The sequence below is a fragment of the Castor canadensis genome, chromosome 13 (genome assembly GCF_047511655.1).
Source record: "Castor canadensis chromosome 13, mCasCan1.hap1v2, whole genome shotgun sequence".
NCBI lineage: Eukaryota > Metazoa > Chordata > Mammalia > Rodentia > Castoridae > Castor > Castor canadensis.
The window spans coordinates 26388543-26409606 of NC_133398.1; the positions used below are offsets into that span (position 1 = coordinate 26388543).

General features: G+C 43.9%; 1 non-coding gene across 1 annotated transcript; it reads left to right on the forward strand.

Moving 5' to 3' along the window:
- The first annotated feature begins 216 nt into the window (after positions 1-216).
- Positions 217-380, forward strand: LOC141415839 (U1 spliceosomal RNA). Its single transcript, XR_012440795.1, has one exon. It is a non-coding gene; the product is annotated as a U1 spliceosomal RNA (small nuclear RNA).
- The last annotated feature ends 20684 nt before the right edge of the window (positions 381-21064 follow it).

Here is a 21064-nt window from a genome sequence, read left to right on the forward strand (position 1 = left end):
ACTGGTAGGGTGAATAATACCAAAATACATTGCATCTGTGTAGGAAGATAGTGTAATGAAATGCACTGAAAGCTGTTGAATAATCGGGGAACAGGGTGATAAAATAATGGCATTAATCTAATCAAAGTGCAGTGTGTGTGTGTGTGTGTGTGTGTGTGAAATACCAAGCAAAGCCCCATTTAACAACCGATAAACTCTTTAAAAAGTGAAGGACACATACTGACCTGGCAGGGGAGATGCCAGGATCACGAAGGTGGTTTTCCCAGAGCGAGGCTTATCCATTGCACCCCGGATGTGCTGACCCCTGCGATTTCCCCAAATGTGGGAGACTTGACTGCGTAATTTGTGGTAGTGGGGGACTGCGTTCACGCTCTCCCAAAGAAAAAAAGAAATTAAAAAAAAAAGTGAAGGACAGGAAGGTAAAATAGGTCCAGTCTGGGGGTGGGTGTCAGTAGGAGGGGGGAGTGTGTAGATGGAGAGGGTAAAGAAGAGTGAATATTGTCAGTGTACTTTGTATAAGTGTATGAAAATAGAATAATGAAACCTGTTGTATTTGTTCTAAGGAGGAAGGAATAAGGGAGAATGATGGAGGAGGTGAATTTAATTACAATACATTGTAAGCACACATGTAAATGTCATAATGAACCCCCTTGAACTAGTATATGCTAATAAAAATGTTTTTAAAAATCTAGACTTTAATGTTTTTAAAGTATACAGGAGGATTGCTAGGTCATATGCAAATACACCACCATTTTACTTAAGGAAATGAGCATCTGCAGATTTTGGTATGGTCAGGGATCCTGAGATCAACCCCTGAAGGATTCGGGAGGTATTCTGGTCCTTTGTTCTCCTATCTGTGAAATGGAGATGATGCTTACTTAACACCTATTGCAGAGCATATTAAGAAGGATTTAATGGCAGATTCATATGAGGTGCTTATCCTGGTGACTGACACAGACTGGTCTCAACTAATCAATGTTGTTGTCAGTTTCTTTTTAGGGAAAGGTGTAGCCATCACTCTTCTCAGTGAAACAGAACTTGGGTTCTACCTTTAGATGGTCTGGGAAGTTTGGGCCTGAAACAGAGCAGGAAAAGGAGTAGGTGGAAAAGGCAAGGTGACAAAGTAGGATTTAGGATCAAATGGATAAAGGCACTGATGTAAAAAAATGCTTTACTTAGGGGGTCTCTGTCTTTTAAAGTATATTTATGCCATAAAGTCTGAGAACTAAGGGCCACTGTTATCCAGATATGATGGTGCATGCCTCTAATTCCAGCCCTTGGGAGGTTAAGAGAGGAAGAGTGCAAGTTCAAGGCCAGTCTGGGTTTCACAGTGAGGCCCTGTCACAAAAACAAATGAAACAAACAAAGGATTACCATTAGTAAAGAAAAGTTAGTGTCCTGTTTTCTCCCCACTCCCACTCCATTCTCATACACAGCTATTTGTTTGTGTAAAGTTTTAGTCAAAGGTACAGGCACAGGATTCATTCTTCTCATCTATTTGGAGGAGTGAGTTATTCATTATAGCTGATAGACACCATTTTAGGCACAGTGTTAAGGCTTTTAAAAATCATCTCATGTGTACCTTAGCAAACACCAGGACTCCAAGATAGTGTCAATAGAAGCAGTGAAGGAGAAGAAACTCATGTATGTCGAAGTAGGGGAGCTCCCACACTGGATATCGATGCAGGATTTCACTCCTAAAGGCATTGTGGGAGCACTTTGGAGAGGTTACTACAAGTATTACAAGTGCATCATTGTAGGAAAGGAAACATCACTGGGCTTAAGGTGCTGACATCTTATGTGTTTTTTTAGCTACTGCCTTTCTTACAACAAACTCAAATATGAGGGTGACGAAAATGCCACTGAAGAGGGGCCAGTGTGAAGGGCACACTTCACAACTGACCATGACTGCCTCACCTGCTCCCCTCCATGAACAACTCAATCATGACTGAGTCCTATCATATCCTGACTGAGAATAAATGCCCAGTAAAAGGTGACTGGCAAAAAAAATTAAAATATTTTAAAAATTATCTCACATAATGCCCTTCAATAATAACCCTAACATCCCTGATAATAACCTCTGTACATCCCTAATGTACAGAGAAGAAACTTTCTTAGAAACAAGTAAGTAACTTGCATTCAGCCACCATGTCTGAGGACCAAGATATTCAACCCCAGCCTCTGTGATTCTAGTGGCCAAGCTCTCATCCAACGATGAACAAGAGCATGTTGAGATGGAGCTCTGAAAGCTGAGGAGTCCAGCTCAGCAGGTGGAAGAAATTACTTTCTGAAAGATTTAATGATAATTCCTACTTAGTTATAAAAGGGCAGACCTAGAACAACTTTGGAAATCATCTAATTCAGTCTCCTTGCATCATTTGGCTGGAGATCCTAGAACCAAGAGAAAGCAGACATGCCCACGCAGGATTCTCTGTTGAGTCCTAGGTCTCCAGACCCTGATGCCAGCATTTATAACCTCTGCCTGACCTCAAGGTCAAAATTGCAGAAGATGAAAGGAGATCATGGTTGATGCTATGCAGCCTGCATAGTGAAAAAGACATTGTCTTAGCCCAAAGGAGCTTGGAAATCTGCAAAGGAGAAGATTCAGGTCCAACTGACAAACACCAAGAGTAAGAGGGTGAAATGCACTTCAGGATCTTTGGAGGGCTCCATCTCCCAGGCCAGAATCAGTGAAGACTTCTTGGAGGAGGTTATAGGAGATCTAGGTCTGCAGTAGAGACCGTAGGTGTGGCCTTCCTGGTGAAGACACACTGGGAAGGGATTACTAATAATGCTAGTAACATTTACTGATCCATAATATAGGATCTATACTGAAAGCTGTATGACTTTTAACTACTTTAATCCCTATTTCATCCTATAAGGTACGTTCAATGATTAGTCTCATTTCAGGGAAGAGAAAGTTAAGCCATAGGATAAATGACTTATCCAGAGACGTGTGGCTGGACAACATCAGGTTAAAGAATGGTGAAAAAATCTCAAGTGACTCCTATTCTGATGCTGAGGAAGGACCCAGAGGCCAGCAATGGACCAGAGGATGAAGGATGAAGGAGCAAGAGATAAAGCACACCTTTTCTTAATCAAATCAGTTTCCAACTTACCCTAGATCCTTCTATGCCTATCTGGGGCCTTCTGCAGCAGGCAAGGAGTACTCAGTTCATGAGAGACCTCAGGACATGCCACAAGACCTTCTAGAGGTCGCCATAACTAAGCTGAGGAACACAGAAACCATCTGCTCACTCTGGGACCACAATGCCAAGAAACCCATCCCTACTGATTTTCCACCAGCCCTGGGGAGCCAGGCTTTGGATTCCCATCCTAGCACCTGGCAAATGCTTTCCAAATGCCAACCACAGCTACACATGGGAATGGTTTGGAAGTAGCGCAAGCCTGATTCTAAGGCTGCAAGACCTGGGGCCAGGCGCCAACCCTCACAGGACTCAGCAACTCCCCTAAACTAAGCATCTTGACCTCATGACTTGTTTAGAAGAATCTACAAAAACAGATGGATGAGCGCTTGGATAATGCCTAGTGTCCATAGGTGTTTAATAATGCTAAATTCTTACACTTGACCTTGAGGTTCCTCTTCTTGGGGCAGGCTGGGCATGGGAGAGATACACCCTAGTCCTCACTTCCTTAACTTCCCTAAAAACAGATCCACAGGCTTTGAGGGTTGAGCTTATCTACTGCTACTCCCTGCAGGAAACAGGTGACAACAGAAATCGACATGGGAAGTAACAGCTTGCACATGTTCACTCATTGCATCCTCAGGCTCTGAAGTGATAGCATTCCTCCTTGGATGGCACCCACTGTGTCAAAGGGGGAGATTTCTGCAGCTCTCCACCCAGGCCTTCACAAAGTGTCATTCTAGCACCATTCATCCATTAAGCACTCACTGAACACCTACCCAGTGTTCTGGACCTGAGATAACTCAAAACTAGATAACTCAAAACTCAAAGCCAGCCAAAGAATGCATAAACAAAATGCAGTATGTATATACAGTGGAATATTATCTAGCCTTGAAAAAGAAGGAAATTCTAACACACACTATATCATGGATGAAGTGATTTTAAAGACATTATGCAACCAGGTGTGGTAGTACATGCCTGTAATCCCAGCATTCAGAGGCTGAGGCAGGAGGATGGAGAGTTGGAGACCAATCTGGGAAACTTAGGGAGATCCTGTCTCAAAACAAAATAAAATTTTTTTGAAGAGCTGGGTTTGTAACTCAATGATAGAGTACTTGCTTAGCATGTGCAAGACCCTGGGTTTGATCATTCCCAGCACCAGGAAAAATAAAATGAATTCCAAAATAAATTTTATGTTATGTATATTTTACCACAATTGTAGAAATGAGAAACAGGAGAGTCGGCAAATGTGAGCTCTGCTGCTCCCTGAGATCTCCCCTTCTGCTCATGAGACCAATAAGAAAACAAGCAGTTTCAAAGCCGCATGGTAAGAGATCTGGATTGTGCAGGTAGCACATGTGGCTCAGATGCCTTTCTCCAGCCCAGGAGTAGAAGGTTCTCTAGAGGCAGTGAGTCTCCTCTGTGTGAGGAGACCTGCAAACTGGGTACACACAGCCCAGAGGGTCCCTGGCACTCACTGGAGAAGTCCCTCAAACAAGGCTGTGGGCCAGCAGAGTGGCTCAAGTGGTAAAGAGCCTGCCTAGCAAGCACAAGGCCCTGAGTTCAAACCCCAGTACTACCAAAAAAATAAATAAAAAGCAAAATCAAGTAAGTCTGTGGGTTCCAATCACTCCAGCCTCACAAACCATGTTAATGATCACCAGCTCAGCTAGAAATCAATTTCTTTCTTTCCTTCCCCCTTCCTTCTTCCCCCGCCTTCGCTCCTTCCTTCGCTCCTTCCTTCTTTCTCTTTGAGACAGGGTCTCATTAGGTAGCCTGGACTGTCCTTGAATTGATTCTCCTTCCTCCCCCTTCTGAGTGCTGGGATTACAGGCATCGCCATCAAGAATTAATTTTCTTTACGTGAGCTCCAACTTCACCAAGAATGAATGTCATGGACACAGCATTCCCAGAGTGACCCACTGCTACCTTTGAATTTCCAACCTGATTAACCTGGGTATTGGCCCTGGTCCTGTCATTAGGCTCCCTCTTTTCCTTCTGTCTTCCTTCTAAGAACTCCTACATCAATCTTGACCTCTTTCTGTAGACAACCAAGGCCCAAGACAGAGTGGACTGTCTGCACATCGTGTCTGAGGGCCTTGAAGAATGTAATGTCCGAGCTATCTACTATCTCAGCCCAGTCACAGGACCTTTGCAGGTGGGAGTTAGATAGAGATGACAGTGACAAGCCCTAAAGCATCAGAGAAGAGATATGCAAAACTGCAAAGAGATAGGATGACTGGACCAGAACAAAGCTAAACTTGATTCGAGATTAATATATCTTAAGAAGGAATGTGCTCATCAGGAGTGGCTGGGGAAGGAAGAGAATGGATATTGTCAGCAAAAGCAGAGTTCATTCATTCATTCATTCATTCATCAGCCACACAATCATTAAACCCTCATCCCGTGCAGGCACTGTTGCCAGTGTGAACAAACAGGACAGGCATCCTGTTCCTATGTAGCTTATATCCTAAGAGGGAGTCAACAATAAAAAAGATAACTAAGTAATTATATGTCAGGTGGTGATAAGTGCTATGGAGAAAATGAACACATCAAGGGGAGGAGAGAACTGCAGGTTTGGGAAGGGGCAGTTGCCATTGTTTAAAGGCTGGTGATGGCAGGAAGTTGGAACTGAGTAGACTCCGAGTTCAAAGAATTTGCCATTTGAATGTCTGAGGAAAGATGTTTTGGGTAGAGACCACGGGTCTTTCTGCAAGAGACCAGGGATCAGAGGAAGACTGGAAAAGCAGCAGAGATGCCAATGAAGGATGGGGAGTCAGCAAATGGAGAGGAGCAGATGAAAGGAAATAGGATGCTGACTGGGAAGACCTAAGTTCAAACCCCAGAACCACAAAAAAAAAAAAAAAAGCATACCAGGATGCTGACTGGTCTAGGGCCTCATTCATCATGGCAAGGACTCAGTAAGACACAGAAGTGGATTCAAACACTGTTCAGGGCAGAGACTAAATAATACCTGGAGGTAGAATTCAACACCATTCAGAACAGAATGGTGGTAAGACATGGAGGTATGTCCCAATACTGTACAGGGGAAGGTCTCAGTAAGACATAGAGGTGGCCCCATCACTGTTCACACAAGGACTTGTGAGGTAGATGTCAATACTGCTCAGTACAGGGACCTGGTAAGACATGGAGATGGATCCATCACTGTTTGGTGCAAAGATTGGTAAGGCATGCAGGTACATCTAAACATGTCAAGACAGGGACTCAGTAAGACACAAAGGTAGAACTCAGCACCAGTCAGGACTGGAACCTGGCAAGATATAGAGGCAGGGCCCAAAGTGTGCAGTGAGGTGTCTGTACTACTGGATTCTGAGATTGCCTTCCAATGGCAGGATGGAGGCAGCAAGCTGTCTGGGGCTGACTCCTTGACCAGGAAAGGTTCATAACTGACCTGTTTGGATTCCACGCCTACAAGGTAACTTTGTGATCATACAAAGAAGACTCATGTACGGGTCTTCTAGAAGGAAAAAATCCCAGCAACACAAGTATATCCTGCCTGTGATGTTTCTATATTTCATTGTAAATCAATATACAAAATAAGCCAGTATTAGGTAACATAACAAATATCCTTACCTCAGAGCTTAAATAATACATTTGCAGCCCTAGGAGGTGAAGTAACCCTTTGTAGGTGGACTAATCTAGTCTTTACACCTGCAAGGCTCTTGGACTAGACTTTCAAGACCACAGTGTCCTCTCTGTAGCTCTGCCACCTTATAGGCCACTTGGCGGTCACTCAGCTACCCTTCTGTGGGTGCTATTATTTTCCATTTCCCCCTCCATGGTACTAGGGTTTGAACTCAAGGCCTTGTGTTTGCTAGGCAAGAACTCTACCATTTGAGCCACATCTCTAGCCCCTTTTGCTTTCAGATAGAGTCTCATGCTTTTTCCCTGGGCTTGGCCTCAAATGGCAATCCTCCTACCTTTGCCTCCCCCCTGTAGCTGGGATTACACATATACACAACCACACCTGCACACTTGGTGCTATTCTGATCTCAGCACTCAACATTTGATTCAAACCACTGTACCTCACCCAGTCTCTGGATACTCAGCTGTAAAATGGGCATGGTACTTCTAACTTCCTAGAGTGGCTCTGGGAACCAAATGAGACAAAATGTCCAACAGCCAGGAAGGTTCATTGTTCCACATCTGACTCTTCCTTGCTAGTCTATTCTCTATTGGACCTCTTCCCAGCTTCCCACCTGTCATCCTCATGTCCATCTACCCCACGGCAGGCCACTACTATTCTAAAACACAGGACTGATTGTGTCCCTCCACTAAAGAAAGCCAAATTCCTTAGCATGATCCAAGGACCTGTTGCTCTCTACCACTGAGCTTTAGGCAGAGCAGTTTGGGGGGGTTGCTTTTTGGGGGCGACTGCTTCACACGTGGTAGGCAGGCCTCAACCATTTGAGCCACTTCACCAGCCAAAACAGAACATTCATCCTTTCCCCAAAGGCAGTGCCTCCATGCCTTTCCCTCTGATTAGACTGCACCTGCTCTGCCTGATGATCTGCTATGCCTCCTTCAACGTCTATGTTCAAATGCTACCACCTCCCTAAAGTCTTGCCAGGTGCACCTGCCCGGTCAGTTCTCTCTCCTGTCCGCCTACAGAATCTTAGGCCTTCCTCTCTCACAGCACCTTGCATTTGAGCTTTAGGCCCCTACTAAAATGTAAGCACCTTGAGGACAAAGGAAAACCGTCTCCTCCATATCCTGTCACACACTCAGTCTGCTAATGATACTTCTATTTTTCAATATTTTACTTATCATTTTAATTGACAGGTAAGATGTATACATTTTTCATGTACAACATGATGTTTTGAAATAGATATACATAGGGCTGGAGTGTGGTTCAGTGGTAGGGCATGTAGCTTGCCTGTGTAAGACCCTGGGGTTGAGAAAAAACAGAGACCAAAAAAGAAGAGGCTGGACGTGAAATAGGCAGACATTGTGGAATGCTCAGTTGAGCTAATGAACATACGCATAACCTTATATACTTAATCTTTTCTTGTGGTGACAACAGTTAAAAACTGCTTTGGGGCTGGGATGTAGCTCGGTGGTACAGCGCTTGCCTAGCATGTGCGAGGCCCTGAGTTCGATCTCAGCACCAAAAAAGAAAAGACAAAAAAAAAAAGCTTTCTTGGTGATTTCAGAATACAAGCTGTTGCTATTAACTATGATCACGACGTCATAAAACATGCCAGCAAATTTTTAAGATTCATCATTATCTTATCAGCTACTAAAAAAGAAACTATCCCTGGGAAAGTTTTAGTTTCTACTTAATAAAAGATTCTTCAAGTTGGGTGCAGTGGCCCAGGCCAGGCTGAGGCAGGAGGATGACAGGAGCCCAGGACTTGGGTAAAGATTGGAGACTTTTTTTGTTTTTTTGGCAGTACTGGAGTTTGAACTCAGGGCCTCAAGCTTGCTAGGTAGGCTCTCTATCACATGAACCACACCCCAGCCCAAGATTAGAACTGGGCCAGCCTGGGCAATGCAGCCAGACCCTGGCTCAAAAAACCCAGAGTTCTTTTGGACTTGACATTTGATATCATTTGTCTTTCTTGTGCATATTACATATGTATATTTACGCATGAAATCCATTGATCAAGGCATTAACACATCATGACTAGCACCTACCTGTCTACCAGCAAATGTAGGAGTCATTGGTTGTAAAGCCAACCCTCATTTTAATGATATTAAAATATCAGGGGGGGAAATGGATCCTAAACTTAAAGACATACAGACAATCCCTTTTTTCTAGACTGTGGCTGGCATACAACAGATGATCAGTAAATGTCTGTAGACTCGCTATTGGTTTGTGACATGCCCAAGTCAGAGTAGCAAGGAGTGGTGGCACACACACACCCATTATACAATCTACCCAGGAGGCTGAGGCAGGAGGATGTCGAGTTTGAGGCCAGCCTGGGCAAAGTTAGTAAAGTCTTATCACGAAAAGAAAATACAAACAAAAGGGCTAGGAGTGTGGCTCAAGTGGTAAAGCACTTGCTTAGCATTTGTAAGGCCCTGGGTTCAAACTCCAGCACTGGAAAAAAAATCCAGAGTAACCATTTCCCATTTCCATACTGAACCAGCTTCTCTTATGTGTTTGAGGCTTCCAGAATAGCATGTTGGCAGTAAGACGGGGCCATAGCAGGTCTTTGGGAAGTAACTGGAGGCACGGGAGCAGCATGCATCCACAGAGGCAGTCCTGACTGCTGGCTTCTTGGTGAAAGAGAAGACCGAGAATGGGGTGTAGTAGGGCTGATCTGAGGTAAATGTGAAGTCCTTCTGATGGTCAGCAGAATCAGGCTGAGACAAAGAACCTTAGAGCATAAAACCTTGGCCCTTGGAAGTGTGCGTGTACATTTTTAGACCCTGTGTTCAGAAACAGCCATGAATATGTGCTCTGGATCCAGCTTCCCCAGTCTTCCTTGGTGAAGTGTAAACTTCAAAAGGGACTCTATTTTGGGGTGAGGAATGGAGAAAGAAAGAGAGAACAGTTAAAACCTAAGGAAAGTACTTATGTGATTTAGGGCAGGAACATCCTAGTATGTTTCCATGTGAGTGTAATTTTGTTTGAACAAGTTGAACTAAATTTAATTTGGCTGATCTTGAATTTACAAAATACACACACACACACACACACACACACACACACACACACAAAGAGACCTTTACCAGTGAGAGGAAAGAAAGACCCCATTGCTTGGTGTTGTATTTTAAGCTGAGGTAAATTTAGGAGGCTGTTCTTAAGCCCTGACATTTGGCTACCCTGGGCCTCACCCTAGGCATAGAGGAATGTGTCAAAACTAGGGCAGGCTCTGGTCAGCCAAGATGCTCGACAGCACACAGAATAGAAGTCAGGAGGAAGCCTGCCGTGTCCTAAGAACAACCCTGGAGTCCCAGGCAGGGGAACATGATAAGTGACCTTGGCAAGTCACTTGCTCTAAGCTTCATGTGTAAAATGGAGCCTGTGACCTCTTCCCATGGGTCACAGAGGGCAATAGGGAACAGTTTCTGGGGGGAGGAGGGGCCCACAGTGTCCAGAGTTAACCAGGGGTCTCCAGAGGATGGGCTGTTCTGGTGAGGGCCTCAGTGGTCTCATGATGATGGCTATTTATGTTCCGACTTCTGCAATATTGAGATAATAGTGTAAGAGCAGTGCATCTTGCAGCCAGTGTGTATGGTGTGAATGAACCCTGCAGGTTTTCTTTTTGTGGCACTGAGGTTTGAACTCAGGTCCTATACCCTGAGCCACACCACCAGCCCTTCTTTTTGTGATGGGTTTTACTGTGATAGGGTCTAACAGAACTATTTGCCTGGGCTGTCTTCGAACTGTGATCTTCCTGATCTCTGCCTCCTGGGTAGCTAGGATTACAGCCGTGAGCCAGCGGCCCTGGGCCCCTGCAAGTTTTCTGAGATTAAATGAGATCATGCAGATGAACGAATGAATGGATAGGCTTCTTGGACTGTGTTTGTACACCAGGAATAAGAATGCCATCCTTCAGAGCCAGGCATGGTGGTTCACACCTATAATCCTATCATTTGGGATGCTGAGGCAGGAGATCTTGCTTTCAATACCAGCCTGGGCTACATAGCCAGACACTGCCTCAAAAAACAACAACAATAACAAAAAACAGAATGGTCTCATCCAGTAATTCTTTTTTTCTTTTTACAGTACTGTGGAGGATGCACAGGGCCTCACTAATGCCAGACAAGTGCTTTATCACCAAACTATACCCCCAGCCCTCACTCAAGAAACGTTGTCTTGGACACCTACAATGTGCCTGTTTTCATGGCAGATTCTGAGGATGAAACATTCATTTAGAATGATCCAGAATTCAGGAAGTCCTTCTAGGGTAGAAAAGGCATCCCCAATGGAGGGGACAATTTGAGCAAAAACAAAGGCAAAGAAAGCACAAAGAAGCAAGCAATCCAAAGGTGGCCTGCCTTGTTCAGGAAGCCCTAAGTTAGCACCGTGCTCAGCATCAAACTTAGCCAGAAGCAGCAAGAGAAATAAGGGGGTCTTGTTAGAATTCAATGTTACCATGTGGAGGAGCCTAGATGGTATGGCAGGCTATTTGTACCCTTAAAAGAGTCAAGATACGTTTCCAGGGGTAAGGTAGAGATGAAGAGGCCATTTATAAGAGTATCACAATAATTCAGGTTAATGATATGAAACAAAAAATAAGTACTGGGTGCCAGTGGCTCACACCTGTAATCCTAGCTACTCAGGAGGCAGAGATCAGGAGGATCACGGTTCAAAGCCAGCCCCAGGGAAATAGTTCATGAGAGCCTATCTTGAAAAAAAAAAATCACAAAAAGAAGGGCTGGTGAAGTGGTTCAGGGTATATGCCCTGAGTTTGAACCCCGTTACCTCAAAAACAGAGGGGAGGATAAATTTAAAATGTAGAAATTTCTTTCTTTTTTCAAGTGGAAGGGTGAGAGAAAGGCATGTAGGGGCAAAGATAGGTGAGTAAACTCAGGGCTAGAGGGAAAGCGATGGTAAAGAAATGCTTAGAAAGCAAAGCTGGCCGGCCTGGGACACTGTTTAAATAAGAGAAACAAGGGAGAAAGAATCTCAAAGGAACTCCCAGGTTTCTGGGTTGAGCAGCCCAAAGGTGCAGTGTTACCAAAATCAAACCTGAGGAATGTGAGCAGGGTTGAGCCAGGGACCTTAGGACATGTCAGCTAGAGGAGTCTGGGGCCCTCCCACCTGAGATGTTTGGTGGCAGGGTTTTTTCCTACTGTTGTCTTTTTTGCTTTCCCAAGGTTTGCTTTGGGTCACATTCCCAGAGCCCTGGGACAATAAAAAGAATTCTATGGATTCCAGTTACTTTCTCCGTGACCTGCAGTGTAATGAGCGGGGACCTTGCAGTTAGGAAGTGGCTAAGAAACTCTGCTCATCCTGGCGTTTTGTGCCTGTTAGTGAGGCACAGTGTGCAGACAGGACAGGCTGTGGGCCAGAGTGCACGGACCAAAAAGCGCACCATTTTAACTGTATTAAAGACCTCAAAATTACACACACACACACACAACACACACCACATACACATACATCATCCACCACACACATACCACACACACAACACACAACACACACCACATACACACCACACAGACCACACCACACACACACACACACACACCACACCACACACATACCACACACACACCATACACACATACCACACACACACCATACACACATACCACACACCACACACACACACACACACACCTCCCACCACACACACATACATCATCCACCACACACACAACACACACCATACAACACACATACACACACCACATACACACCACACAGACCACACACACACACACACCACCCACTACACACACACACATCATCCACCACACACACAACACACACCACACATACACACACCACATGCAGACCACACCACACACACACACACACACACACACCACACACACCTCCCACCACACACATACATCATCCACCACACACACAACACACACCACACATACACACACCACATATACACCACATACACCACACACATACCACACACACCATACACACATACCACACACACACCATACACACATACCACACACACCATATACCATACAGACACACACACCACATACACACACCACACACCACCCACCACACACAAATACCACATACACCATCCACCACACACACACATACACACACACCACCCACCACACACATCATCCACTACACACCACACACACACACACACACACACACACCACACATAACACCATACCACACACACACACACACACAGAGAATGTAGACAGAAGCCAGCCTTTCCCCTTTCACTTCAAGACTTTTGTGTCAGGACTTCAAACAATCATGGCTCTGAGCCTCAGTGTCCCCATCCCAACTGCCCACCCATCTGTCCACATCTGCCTTGTTTCTCGTGCCTTCCCCAACAACAGATCATCCAGCCAATCACCTCTCTGGCTTCAAGACCCTTTGCAATGCTTTCTCTTCTGTGAAGACTTCCACCCCTGCTCTCCTACCCCTCACTCTTCTAAACTCCATTTCAGTTGCTAAACTTTGTACAGCTTTCATGCAATCTTTTCAGAGTGAGTTGAGTACACGTTAACTTTCTTATTGTCATTACTGAACACTAGACAAATGTCTGCTTTAGAAAGAAGGAAGGAGGCCCAGGCGTGGTGGTGCACATCTATAATACCAGCTCTCGGGAGGCAAAGGCAGGAGGATTACAAGTTCTAGGCCAGACTGGGCTACATAGGAAGACCCAGTCTCAACAATAACAAATAAAAAGTAAGGAAGGAAAGGAAAAAATTCACTTTTATTTTCAGTTCCTAGCCTCATCAAAAGTAAAATGCATTTTCTATAAAAGTTCAGGAGAGGTCCAGTTTTATTTATTTTTTTGCAGTACTGGGATTTGAACTCAGAGCCTACATCTTGAGCCACTCCTTTAGTCCTTTTTTTTGTGATGAGTATTGTCAAGACAGGGTCTCGAGAACTATCTGCCCAGCTAGCTTTGAACCATGAGTAGCTAGGATTACAGGTGTGAGTCACCTACAACTGACCCACTGTGGTCCAGTAACAAATCAGTTTACCTCTCCGGATCTCAGATTCCTATTTTACTTTTCAAATGTCCCTGATCTTCAAGCCCAGAGTTCAGAATGGACTAAGCAGTATGCTAGTGACCTTGTTCTTCCATTTCTACCATCTCTTATTGGGTCTCCATTTACGTGAATAAAGACTGATGCAAAACATATTTCTTTTCATTTTCATACCCTGGAATGTAAAACTGAGAGACGGAGAGGGGGAGGATTCTTTCTGCACATGATACAATGAAGTCAAATAATTGGAGGTTTTAATTGTCCTCTCCAAGAGAGCTGATTGACTAGCTCCGTTGGTAGACTCTACATTCGCCCTCTCTCTTTCCCTGCAGGGCAAGGCAATGAGACCATAGGTTCTCACGGGCAAACCAACTAACCACCAGGCATCAGTCATTCTGTTTAATGAACCATCTCCATTCAGACCCCATTTTCCTTTGCACAATTCATTTTATTAACCGGCTGCAGCTGTAATTAAGAGTGGGAGAATCCAGGCATGTGTTTGGGTTCGAGATGTGTCCTGTGTGATTTTTCACATACTTTGGGTTTGGCAAAGTCAAGACACATTCTGTCAAGTTCTTTTCCCCCTCCGTTTTTAAGCCCGTGTATAGTCAAGAGAAATGTGGCCCATCTGATTCTCATTCATTTTCGCTTAACTCAACAAAAAAAGTTGTCTTGGAAGAACCAGAAAATGTCCAAGCAGCAAATCCAGCCTCTTTAATGGAAGCCGTATTAGAATCTCTCTCTCAACCCCAGACAGCTTGACATTCTCCAAAGAGACCAAGCATTTCCATTTGACTGTACCCTTGTACCTGTTCACCAAACCTAGAACACCCCGCCTTCATCCACTCCCTACCTGTTGTCTCCTGCTCCTCCAAGCCCAGTCCCAAGGCAGTCTCCTTTGTGAAAGCTTTCTCGTTTGCCTAACTTGCAAATAATTGCACGATCCTCTGGGCCTCGGCTATACCTCACTTGTCGTGCTAAGTAGCCCTTTATACTGTTCTGCTTTGTGTTGCAGTCCGTTGTTGAACCAGGTTAGCCAAGCCCTCACTGATGTCTGCTCCAGTGTTAAGCCCTTGACCTTAATTAAAGGCCTGCGCAAGCAACGGCAGACAAAAATTGGCATTTGTGGTAAAGCTCTTGCCAAAAACATTAATTATCGTGTCTATCAATGTCCTTATGTGGGCTTCCAGGTGAGAAGTGAACTTGAGGTTTTAGGACCAAAATAACCATGGATTTCTTCCTCTCTGATAATGACAGCTATGCAACTTAGCTTGTTCCTTTTTCGTCTTGGCTGCCAGGAAGCTAAGAGTCAGATTTGATGGTCAATCATAGCAACCATATCACATGCTGACTTCCTTTTTTGTTTGTTTGTTTGTTTAATGGACTTGGTTTTCTATTTCTATGTGATTAACTTTATAAAGGAAAGGAAAATATGTTCTTCACTATGAGTCACTTCAAAACGTCTGTAGAGTGATGGAGTAAAATATTAAGAAGCTCTTCACCTGGAGAACAGGTCTAGTATTTGAGAGTAAGAGGAAAAGGTTTTGTGTTTTATCTCAAGACATTTCAAACTTAAAGTAAATCTCTTACCATATGCATTTTTAGTTAATACAAAATTAATTTTTGGACATTCTGGGATCAAACCAGGGCCACACACAGGGCAAGCACTCTTTCTCTGAGCTACACCCCTGATCCTAGTTCTTGAAAGCACAGGATGTACCAGTCACACTCTTTTCTGAGGCTCTCATCACACGGTAGAGTGTCCTGGACATAACTGGGATTCAACAGGTGTCTGTTAAAGGAGTGGTGGGGGTGGGGATGAAGTTACCCCAGTGAATGCAAAAAAAGAACCTCAGGTTCTGGATCAGAGGATGCCCCAGGTTCACAGTCCAGCCACTGGACATGTAGCACTGAAAAAGGCAGTTCCTTGGTTCTATTTGAGACCTAGTCTGTTTATCTGCAAAATGGGGCTTTACTACTATTATTTTAGGGTTGTTTTGAGGATTAGTTCAGAGACATGATGCACAATATTGTAAAACCCCTTCCCTTTAGTTTCGAGTATTGGGAATCTATTGATGAGAGAGAGGAATGTATGAGTAGGGCAACTGAGCACTAAAGCTGCACCACTAGAACACACACAGAGGAGAGATGGGGCAGGTTGTCTTCTGGACAGGCAGTGCTTACTGCTCAGAACCACAAAAGAGAGAGTCCAAGTCCAAAGGCAGAAGGCTGGAATAGCCTCACCTGTAGTCACAGAAACCAGCAGTTTAGATTGAAGACATTGTACTCAATTACTGAGTAACACATCAATGAAGAGCAAAGCATAGGCTTTTGGCTTTTCACACTTAAATTGCCCTGATGGTGTGGTAGAACAGTTATGATCAAAACAGAATACAAACACCACTGGTTGAACGTCTGATGATTTTATATGGTACACAGAAAAATATTTATTATGGTAATTGGTATGCATTTAATATACTATACACTATGGGTAGGATAAGTGTCCCCAGAGGCCTATGTGTTAAAGGCTTGGTCTCCAGATGTAGTGCTACTGGAAGATAGTGGAACCTTTAAGAGGTGGCAGCTCCTGGAAGGTTTTAAGTCCTCAGGAGTGTGCCCTTTGAGAGGATATTGGGGTCCCAGTTCATCTTCTTCCTCTTTCTCTTTGCTTTCCAGTCTCTATGAAGTGAGCAGCACCCTCTGCCTCATACGCCTACCATGATGCACTGCTTTGTCATAGGCCCAAAGCAAACGGGCCAAGTGACCATGGGCTAAAACCTCTACAACTGTGAGCCAAAGAAAACCTTTCCTGTTTTTAAGTTTCTTATTTCATGTATTTCATTACAGTAACAGAAAGCTGAGTAGCATACTGTACATCCTCTGTCATAGCAATTATTGCAGATTACTTTTCTGTTGGTGATTATTTGATCAATCGCTTTCTTCTAGCAACAGACTATAAGCTCCCTGTGGGTTGGGATTGCATCCTTGTTTACATTGGTGTTCCCAATGCTCAGGCCCAGATCAGATGTGTGGACAGTGTTCCTTAAATATCTCTGAATAAATGAAGGAATGAATTTCTCTATATGCACACACATGCACACAGTTGGTCTTCTAGCTCTTACACACTGTGGTGCAGCATGGAGGGAGCTTGTGGTTGACACAGAGACCAGTGTAAATGCTCCTGTTTTTTTTTTGTTTGTTTTTTTGTCAGGCATATTGCAATGGAAACACAATGCTGGCCAACTAGATGAGGAAAAATTCAAAATGGTAAATGAGCACTCACTTGCAGGTCCTGATGAAGACTTGACAAACAACAACAGAGCCAAAATAAATTTTTCAAAATTATACCCCAGCAAAAAAGGACTGAGCATATCCTTTCAAGAATTTTCCTAGCCATCAAAAACAAAAACAAAAACAAAAACAAAAAACCAAAACTGGGTATGCTGACAACTTATCAGAATGAGGAGAATCCTGAGACCCTAGAAAGAAGGAAGAAACAATTGCTGTTATATTAAAATGAAGGCAAAGCCTCTCTGTGAACTGCGTTACTCTAGTCAAACAACAGATTTTTTTTTAAAAAAAAAGGTTTAGGCTACTTTCCCAGCCCAGTTTCAGCAGAGTTGCAAGGAGAGCTAAGAAGATGGATGTCACACTCTTGAGAGGCAGCAGGTCCTTGCTCTTTTCATTTCCTAAGTTAAAGGGCTGGCCATGTGGCTTAAGTGGTAGGGTGCCTGTCTAGAAAGGGCACGGCCCTGAGTTCAAACCCTACTACTGCCAAAAGTAAACAAAAACAGGTTAAGTAGAGCTGGGTGTGGTAGCACACAGCTATAATCCCAGCACTCAGGAGCCTGAGGCAGTAGGATTTCAAGTTCATTTCCTAAATTAAGACTATCTATGCTGGGGCCATCCAAACAAATCATCCAGAGGAATCCTGACACTTTGAACCGCAAAGGACAGGCTCTATTCCCTTCTCCATGTGGTACATGAGGGGCCTAACACGCAATCAGAGCAGAGACTGACCCAAGCTCACCTGCATTGCAGCTGAGCCAAGACTGGATCCCAGGCCTTCCAGCTGGGCAGCCCAGCCCTATGCCTGGCACCTGCTCCGTAACTAGATAAGACCACACATCAAACCTCGACCACCACCCCAGCATGCCAAAGTTGATTGACTGCCTGCCTTGTGTTCAGATCAGCTGGGATGGTCTACTGTCTATTATCTCTCAGTGGTTTTTCTAGCCCCGCAGGCATTCCTGAGGCATCTGAAAATAGTATCCACTTGGAAAATATGTGGTGAGTCTGTAGGTGCTATTTTTTTTTTCTTAAGTATCAACTGGTTTTCAGGTAATCTAAGTTGATCGTATCACAATGGCTTTAAATACCAAGGTGAGAGTGTTTTGACTGGTGCCTGGGCTCCTTGAAGGCAGGAGCTATGTCTCATTCATCTGTAAGACCCCCCCCACCCCAGTGTCAGGCTCACAATAGGTCAGCAATAGGAAAGGCTTTCTAAAAATCACACAGAACTTGAAATTGAAGCCAGAGAGAAGTGGGTTAGAATGTCGGGCAGAAGGTTACAAAGTTATCTGACTCCCTTGGGCTTCAATATACTTACATATAAAATAATACAAACATGTGATTCAAATCCTGGCCAATCAAGAGACATTTCCAGACACCACTCATGGGTTGAATCCAGTCTACACAGATCAGAGCTCAGGGCTTTGTTTTATTTTGTTTTGTTTTTTATCATTTTCTGAAGGAAAAAATAAATCTACCCTTTTTATTTTTTTTTTTCTGGTACTGGGGCTTGAACTCAGGGCCTACACCTTCAGTCACTCCACCAGCTCTTTTTTGTGATGGGTTTTTACAAGATAGGGTATCTCAAACTATTTGCCCAGTCTGGATGCAAACCACGATTCTGCTGATCTCTGCCTCCTGAGTAGCTAGGCTTACAGCCATAAGCCACCAGTGCCCGGCTCTATCTACTTTCCAAATAATAACACAGAGAGTTTAGGGATATAGTTCAGTAGCAGAAGGCTGGCCCAGCATGTGTGAGGTCCTGGGTTCAATTTCCAGCATCAAAAATAAATACACAAAATAATACAAATAGCAACTACTTTCTAGACTAGGATGAGAGAGTGATATATATGGTGCACAAGGCCAAGGAGATGCTCCATCATTCAGAGTCCTAGCAAGGATCACACCCTCCATCAGTATTTACACTACCAAAGGATGAAGTAGAATTTAAGTTGGTTCTTCTCTAGGAGACAAGCGAGACATAAAAAGGAATGACAAATGTAATTACCCAGCCAGTGAGCGGTCAGTGTTTCCTTTGCTATTTACTGTCAGAGTTCTGCGCCTGTTTGAAAGCTGGCTCTGCCTCACTCCACCTTCTGCCTCATCCCCCAGTGAAGTCATAACACTGGGCTTACTCTGTCTATTGACACAGAGAACCCGTGAGTCACAAATTCAACAGGATGACTGCTACAGTATGATTGACTGGAAAATGTTCCCTCATCTCAAAAAATTTTTTTTTCAAGCAAAGGGACATGTTTATTTTTGCAGCATGGAGTGTAGGCTTTTTTTTTAAAAAAAATTTATTTGACGTTGGTCTTTTCGACAAACTGGCCAAAGGAGGGCTCACCATGTTCGCATTTGGCCGAATAGAGTGACATATATTTCCCCTCCCTCTCTTTCTCCCTTCCTGCTGACTTTTATATCTAAAGCAAACAGTCCCAGCACAATAGTTAGATTGCACTTGAATATGGTGTTTACTTGACATTTACACATTGACCATGTTAGACAGCTCAGTCATTCCAGAACAGGGGCCCGGCTAGCAAGGATGGGTTCTATTTCTATGTCCTGAGCAATCCCAGATCCCGAGGTAGCAGGACAGTGTCTTAAGAAGTTACTCATGCTGACTCTTATGCATGAATTTAGGGGACTAGGAGAGAGAAGGGCATCTACTGCAGTCTTCCAGAAAAATCTCTGTCTTATCCAAGCAGAGCAGACTATGCTGATATCACTTCTACAGCTGACTCTAACGAACATTTCTTCTCCAGCTCTTCCATTTCTTCCTTTGCATAATGGAATTAACAATATCCACTGTACAGGAGAATTGCGAGTATGATGTTTGCAAAGTCCCTAGGGCAGATTCAAACTCACAGAAGCTCCTGTGAGAACGCTGCGCACACTTTGCTGTGCTGAGTGCTTCTGATTTAGGAGAGAAAGGGGCTCACAGAAGTGCAAGCTATGGGCTTTCTGCATCAATGCTGTCTGATGCAGGAAAGGAGCCTTGGACTTGGACATGAGTCAAGACACCTGTTTTCTCATCCCAGCTCTGCCAACATGTGGTGTGGGCAAGTTACCTCTGCTCCCTAGGCCTCTCTTTCCATATGTGTGCAGGGGGGAGAGCTCCAATTATATTATAGTGCTGTACAGTTTCCATATCTTCACAGTTGGAAGTCCAAACTTACTACCATAAGTCTGACTAGTCAGTCCAAAGCTGATATATGTAGATGCTGATAATAAAAAGTAGTAAAAGAGCAAGACCATAATATTCAGTCCTGGGTAGCATGTAAAGAAATCAATGCCTTGGGTGGTGGGGGGAGGGGGCGAGTAACTCAGTGATAGAACACTTGGTTCAACCCCAAGAACGGCTAAGAAAAAAAAGGGGGTGGGGAGATGGGGCTGATTGAGTGACTCAAGTACTAGAGCACCTACCTAGCAAGTGTAAGACTCTGAGTTCAAACCCCAATACCTCCAAAACAGAGAGAAATAGAGAAGAAACTAAATCTAAGCATGGTGGGAACATGCCTGAATTCTAGCACTCAGGAGCCTGAGGCAGGAGGGCCATGTGTTCAAGGCTACCCCGGGCCTTATTTACTCGAAAAAAAGTAAATAAATAAAATAAAATTTTAATTATTTCAAAATACACATTAGAACTCTGAAAATGTGCACACAAAACTGTTAATATAGAGGTGACAGATGTCACCTCTTAAAATACACACGTAGGGATTGGGAATGTACCTCAGTGGTAGAGAGCTTGCCTAGTATGGGCAAGGCCCTAGGTTTAGTCCTCAGTACAAGGGACAAAGAAAACCACGTGCACACACACACACACACACACACACACACACACAAATGTATTGGTTGATTTTTTTAAAAAAATAAGCAGGCATTAATCTTTCAAATCAGAAAAAAAATGACTTTTAAATAATAAATGAAAGGAGCAATGGATTTTTGGTGACTGTGGTATAATAAACAAACATGTTTTCTGATGTTCC